The sequence below is a fragment of the Octopus bimaculoides genome, chromosome 11 (assembly GCF_001194135.2).
Source record: "Octopus bimaculoides isolate UCB-OBI-ISO-001 chromosome 11, ASM119413v2, whole genome shotgun sequence".
NCBI lineage: Eukaryota > Metazoa > Mollusca > Cephalopoda > Octopoda > Octopodidae > Octopus > Octopus bimaculoides.
The window spans coordinates 16048560-16055201 of record NC_068991.1 but is presented as its reverse complement, the minus strand read 5'-3'; the positions used below and the strand labels follow the sequence as shown (position 1 = coordinate 16055201).

The 6642-nt window shown below is 39.5% G+C and overlaps 1 protein-coding gene and 1 non-coding gene across 2 annotated transcripts in view; both read right to left on the bottom strand.

Moving 5' to 3' along the window:
* LOC106869717 (FYVE, RhoGEF and PH domain-containing protein 6) overlaps positions 1-6642 on the bottom strand; it is a 148571-nt gene that overhangs the window by 78778 nt on the left and 63151 nt on the right. The gene's annotated exons all lie outside the window — the stretch shown is intronic.
* Positions 5285-5388, bottom strand: LOC128249133 (U6 spliceosomal RNA). Its single transcript, XR_008265254.1, has one exon. It is a non-coding gene; the product is annotated as a U6 spliceosomal RNA (small nuclear RNA).

The following is a 6642-nucleotide window of genomic DNA, read 5'->3' as shown; positions in this document are numbered from 1 at the left end:
TCGACACCAGAACTTATTCTTTGTAAGCCTAGTACTTATTCTATCTGTCTCTTTTGCCGAACTGCTAAGTTACGGGGACATAAACACACCAGGATCGGTTGTCAAGCGATGTTGGGGGGACAAACACAGACACAAACATATACACACACATGCATATATATATACATATATATGACGGGCTTCTTTCAGTTTCCATGTACCAAATCCACTCACAAGGCTTTGGTCGACCCAAGGCTATAGTAGAAGACACTTGGCCAAGGTACCACGCTGTGGGAATGAACCTGGAACCATGTGGTTGGTAAGCAAGCTACTTACCACACAGCCACTCCTGTGTATATGTATGTATGTACCCCATTGCTTGAAAGTTGATATCTGTTTACATCCCCATCACTTGGCTGTTTGGCAAAATTTACCAACAGAATTCCACTAATCTTATATGGTACTCCAGCATAGACACAGTCCAATGACTAAAACAAATCAAAGAGCAAAAGAGAATATATATATATATATATATATGTGGATCGTTGCCAGTGCCCCTGGACTGGCTCTTGTTCGGGGCCATTGTGGGATTTTTGAGCGAGATCGTTGCCAGTGACCCTGGACTGGCTCTTGTGCAGGTGACACATGAAATGCACCATTTTGAGCGTGACCGTTGCCAGTGCCACCTGGCTGGCCTTCGTGGGATTTTCGAGCGAGATCATTGCCAGTGCCCCTGGACTGGCTCTTGTGTGGGTGGCACATAAAATGCACCATTTTGAGCGTGGCCGTTGCCAGTACTGCCTGACTGGCCTTCGTGCGGGCGACACGTAAAAGCACCCACTACACTCTCTGAGTGGTTGGTGTTAGGAAGGGCATCCAGCTGTAGAAACTCTGCTAAATCAGATTGGAGCCTGGTGTTGCCATCCGGTTTCACCAGTCCTCAGTCAAATCGTCCAACCCATGCTAGCATGGAAAGCGGATGTTAAACGATGATGATGATGATGATGATGATATATATACATAGCAGTAAGAAAATGGAGGGGATTAATAGGTGGTAGCATGTATGTGTGTGTGCTTTTATATTAAATGTCTATATGTATAAATGCATGCATAGATATGCGCACATATTCTTATATGTACACACATTTCAATTTATATACCAGGTAGTTGTCAAAATCAATATTATTGCTCTTGTTCACAATATCATTGATTTTGTTTGATGTGTTGCCAGGTAAATAATGTTAGTAGGTAAGAAGGAATGTTCAATTGTATCTAGCTCAGTATATTACTGGTACTAATTATGGAAGATAATGTTAATCTCAAAACATAACTGAACATACAATAATAATAATAATAATAATAATAATAATAATAATAGTCAAGATGAAGAGTGTGATTCAATTGTAACAGATATTTTATTGGTTGAACAATATTTCAACAGTAAGTCTGCTTTGTCAAGTTCAAAATATGAAGTGATAAAAATTCAAAATTATAGAAATTTAAATGTAAAGTATGAACGAGAGCAACCAGTGTCCAAACGTTGATGGAATGACATCATCAGTCTTTAAGCTTCAATTTTATAACAGGTGAAAAGAAAAAGACAGAGAAAAGAAGACAGAAAAAAAGAGAAAAAAAGGTGAAAAAAATGAGAAAAAGAAGAATATTTAATCAAACAGTTTTGTATAAATTTGATGATATTCTCCTGTCATTTTATTCATTTTTCTCGGGCGTGATGTTAATAACCTGCAAGCATATTTCTCCTCATGCATTCTGGAAAGTGAAACAGATTCAGAATATTTTCTGAGAATATGCACTTTCAAGTCTTTTTTCAAAATTGCAGTCGTTTGAAAGAAAATGTTTAGCAAGTTCTGTTGAACTATTGTTATTGTGCCTGACGTTGAATCTGTGCCCATTAAACCTTTTGTTTAATTATTCTGTTGTACAACCAACATAAATCAAGTTGTGTTTCGTGCATTCTGCCGTGTACACTAAATGGGAATTTCTACATGGAATTCACTTGACTCATGTTGTTGCACAATGAATAGGGCTTACCTCTCTTGCAGCTGTTTTTCAAGGTACAGAGTGCAGATACTCCAATGTTCATTTTCTTGGAGTCAGAAATAGAGGTCAATAATTCTCTTATATTCTTATTCTGTCTAAAGGCTACAATAGGTGGCTGAAGAAATATCTGTTTGAAATGAGAATATTTTTTTGGAACATGCTGTTAACTTTCATGCAACACTTTTGAAATACCAGCGAAATTTCGGTGCCAGTTAATCACTAAAGGGATTATGTCACATATTGCATTGTGTTTGCTAAAATTGTGCGTGAAGGTTTGACTATCTTTGCTAATCTTAGTTTTTCTGTTTGCTATTTCCTTTAATAGTGATTCACTGTAATCGCATTTGACATAGCATGTTTCCAGTAATCCCCTATATCAGTACAAATCTGTTTTATTCTCAAAAATTGGGATTTCGGATTTGACTGAATAATATGATGTGGATGATCGGAGTGGTGGTGGAGATAAATGCGGGATGACGTGGGATTGCAAAATAGCTCTGTCACTATTTTGCCTCCAGAAAACTTAACTTTTGTGTCCAAAAATTCAAGGCTAGTTTTTAAAAAACTAGACATATATTTTATGTTGGACTTAAAGCCATAGTTTTTAGTATAACACTCACAAAAATGCAATAAGTCCATTAAACTATCCTGTGATACTTCCCAGACAAAATATACGTCATCAATGAACCGTAACCAGAGTATTGGTTCATGACCATGAAAGGATTTGAATGTCTTCAGTAGCTGCGTCTCAAATTTTGTCACGAAGACAGCGAAATTAACTGCCATAGTTTCAAGCAAATTTTTACCGTGTTACCTGCAACACTACGATGTTACTCAGGTGTGTGCAGCATTGTGTGTTATTGTTTTTCCTTTTGTTTTGTTTTTTCTGTGTTGAGGTGATGGGATTACGAACTCTTCCTGGTATTGTATTGCATCACAAACACTTTAAACAGAAAATATCCAATAAAATAAACTACCATGACAACATGTAATCTATAGGTGGGATATTGCAACATAACACAACTCACATAATACGCATCATCATCATCATCATCATAATCATCATCATCATCAGAAGAAGAATTCTTTCTATTATAGGCACAAGGCCTGAAATTTGGGGGATGGGGGACAATTGATTACACTGAGCCCAACACTCAGCTAGTACTTATTTTACTAACCCTGAAAGGATGTAAAGGCAAATTCGACCTTGGTGGAATTTGAATGCAGAACGTGAAGACAGACAAAATGCATCTAGGCATTTTTCCCCACATGCTAACAATTCTGCCAGTTTGCCACCTTAATAATAATAATAATGATGAAAATGTGAAAACAATACCAGTAATAATTGGAGTATTGGGTATGATAAAAAAAAATGTACGAACAAAAACATAGAAACTATACCTGGACACTCAACACAACATGTTACCTAAAATAAAGCCCTGCTAGGAATGACTTACATCCTATGCAATTCGATAGCAGAACCCAAATAAAGCAAGGCACAAGCACAAGATACACTTTATACAGTAAATATCCAATAAAATAATCTACCAACACAACATGTAATCTACATGTGGGATATGCAACATAATGCAACTCACAGTACACAATAGAAACACTAACACAACAAAAGATTGCAACCAAACCCCACAACAAAACAAACTAATGCAATACAGTACCAGGAAGAGTTCATAATCCCACCACCTCAACACAAAAAACAAAACAAAAGGGAAAACAAGAACACACAATGCTGCATAAACCTCAGCAACATGGCAGTGTAGCAGGTAATACAGTAAAAATTTGCTTGAAATGATCAAATGTCAAATCATCATCATCATCATCATCGTTTAACATCTGCTTTCCATGCGAGCATGGGTTGGACGATTTGACTGAGGACTGGTAAACCAGATGGCTACACCAGGCTCCAATCTGATTTGGCAGTTTCTACAGCTGGATGCCCTTCCTAACACCAACCACTCCGAGAGTGTAGTGGGTGCTTTTACGTGCCACCAGCACGAAGGCCAGTCAGGTGGTACTGGCAATGGCTACGCTCAAAATGGTGTATCTTACGTGCCACCTGCACAAGAGCCAGTCCAGCAGCACTGGCAACGACCCCGCTCGAATGTCTTTTCACGTGCCAGTAAGGCGACACTGATAACGACCACGCTCAAATGGTGCTATTTACGTGCCACTGGCATGGAAGCCAGACAGCTGCTCTGGCAACGATCATGCTTGGACGGTGCTCCACTGGTACAGGTGCCATCACAATTTTGCTTTCACTTGCCCCAACAGGTCTTCGCAAGCCGAGTTTAGTGTCCAATGAAGGAGACGTTGGCATGGGGGCCAGTTGTCAAATTTGGTTCGATTTCGATTTTGATTTCACTTGCCTCAACAGGTCTTCGCAAGCGTGACTTTGAATTTTGGCACAAGGCCAGTAATTTCGGGGGCGAGGGAAGTTGATTACATCAATGCCAATGCTCAACTGGTACTTATTTTATTGATCCCGAAGGATGAAAAGCAAAGTTGACCTCGGCAGAATTTGAACTCAAAACATAATGATGGACGAAATGCCACTAAGCCCAGCATGCTAACGATTCTGCCAGTTCGCTACCTTATAATAATAATCCTTTTTATTATAGGTACAAGGCTTGAAATTTTTGTGGGGAGGCAAGGCTAGTTGGTTACATTAACGCCAACACTTGACTGATGCTTATTTTACTGACCCCAAAAGGATGAAATGGCAAAGTTGATCTCAGTAGAATTTGAACTCAAAATGTAAAAGACCAGAGGAATTGCCACTAAGCATTTTGTCCACAAATGGTAACAATTCTTTCGAATTTTGGGACAGGGCCAGGAACCTTAGTAAGAGTGGGATAGTCAATAGCCTTGTACTACATTTAATCACATCAAAAAGATGGAAGGTAAAGAGTAAAATAGTGTGTGTGTGTGTGCATAAATAAATAGGCAGGTATATGCATATGTATGTATATATGTGTGTCTGCGTGTGCGTAGGTATACATGTGTACATATGTCTGTATGTGGCATTAGGAAGGGCATCCAGTCACAGAAACCATACCAGAACTGACACTGGAGTTTGACACAGCCCTGTGGCTTGTCATATTGTCCTGTCAAATTGTCTAACCCATGACAGAGTGGAAAACAGACATTAAATAGAGATGATGATATGCATACTGTTAAGTCTACTTCATTGGCCTAAATGTGCATATATATATATATAAATAACAAGAAAAGTATGGAGTGCTTCATGAATTTGCATGTCATCCTTGCGCAGGGGCCATGCTAATTTCTGTATCATTCTAATCTTAGAATATGTACTGCGAAAGCTAGTACTTGCTTCACAAATTTGCATTCCATAATGGCTACCTCTGATGAGAGCAGGATACATGTATAAATATACACCAAGTATCTTTAGATATATGTATGTACATGTGTGTTGGAATACTGAATGAACATATCTGTATATAAGCATGTCAACTCTATGTCACTGGCCGTTCATAACCTCTCAACTCTCTAACTCCCTTATCACTTGTTCTTCTATCACTCATCCCTTGTCATTCCTCTGTTTATCAACTAACTATGTCACTATCACCAGTCTCTATCACTCATGCCTTTATCTGTCATATTTCCATTGCTCATCTCCCAATCATCTCCCACCCCTTCTCAAACTCACTTTACTATGCTGTAGACGTGATTAAGCATAGCAGTTGTACATTGTTTCCTCTCACCAGTACTCCACCCCTCACTCACTCTCTCCTCCTTATCACCCTAGCTCTCTCACCTATGTCAAGGCCTCAGCATAAAGAATTTCATTAAGTGTGCATGTATCCAATACACTCTACCTATAATCTGTCTATGATCATTTGGAATTGGTATCCAACCTGTTGCTATCCTGCATGCCCTCACCTTGATTTCCTTTAGTGGTGGCAGTGCCATGAAAAACTGCATCCTAGTACACCCTATGAATTGGTTGATGCTAGGAAGGACATCCGGTTGTAGAAAGCAAACCAAAAATGAAATCTACACATGATGAGAACCAACAGGCTGGTCTGTTCCAGAGGGCTTTTGGGTCAGGGCCTATGAACAATTTCCAGAAATCCTTGGTATGGAAGTGCTGTCAGCTGGGCTTGCTCAAGATGTGCACAAAGCAACAAAACTGTTCTGCTCGCTCTTGTCCAGTGCCTGAGCATTGCTTGACTTGTGGGTTTATGTCGAACATCTGCTGTCACGTGTAGGGTGGACAGGGCAATTTGCTAAATCCATTGTGAAGATTGTACTGGCATCTTCCTTTAGATAGGAAGTGCAGGCAGTGGTCTTTTGTCTGGTAGCCTGACTGAAAGAGATTGTGTGGCAGATCAGATTGAAAGGGCTGAAAACAGATACTTTCCACTTTGGCCAAGCCCCCTCTTTTACTCTTTTACTTGTTTCAGTCATTTGACTGTGGCCATGCTGGAGCACCACCTTTAGTCGAGTAAATTGACCCCAGGACTTATTCTTTGGAAGCCTAGTACTTATTCTATCGGTCTCTTTTGCCGAACCGCTAAGTTACGGGGACGTAAACACACTATCATCGGTTGTCAAGCGATG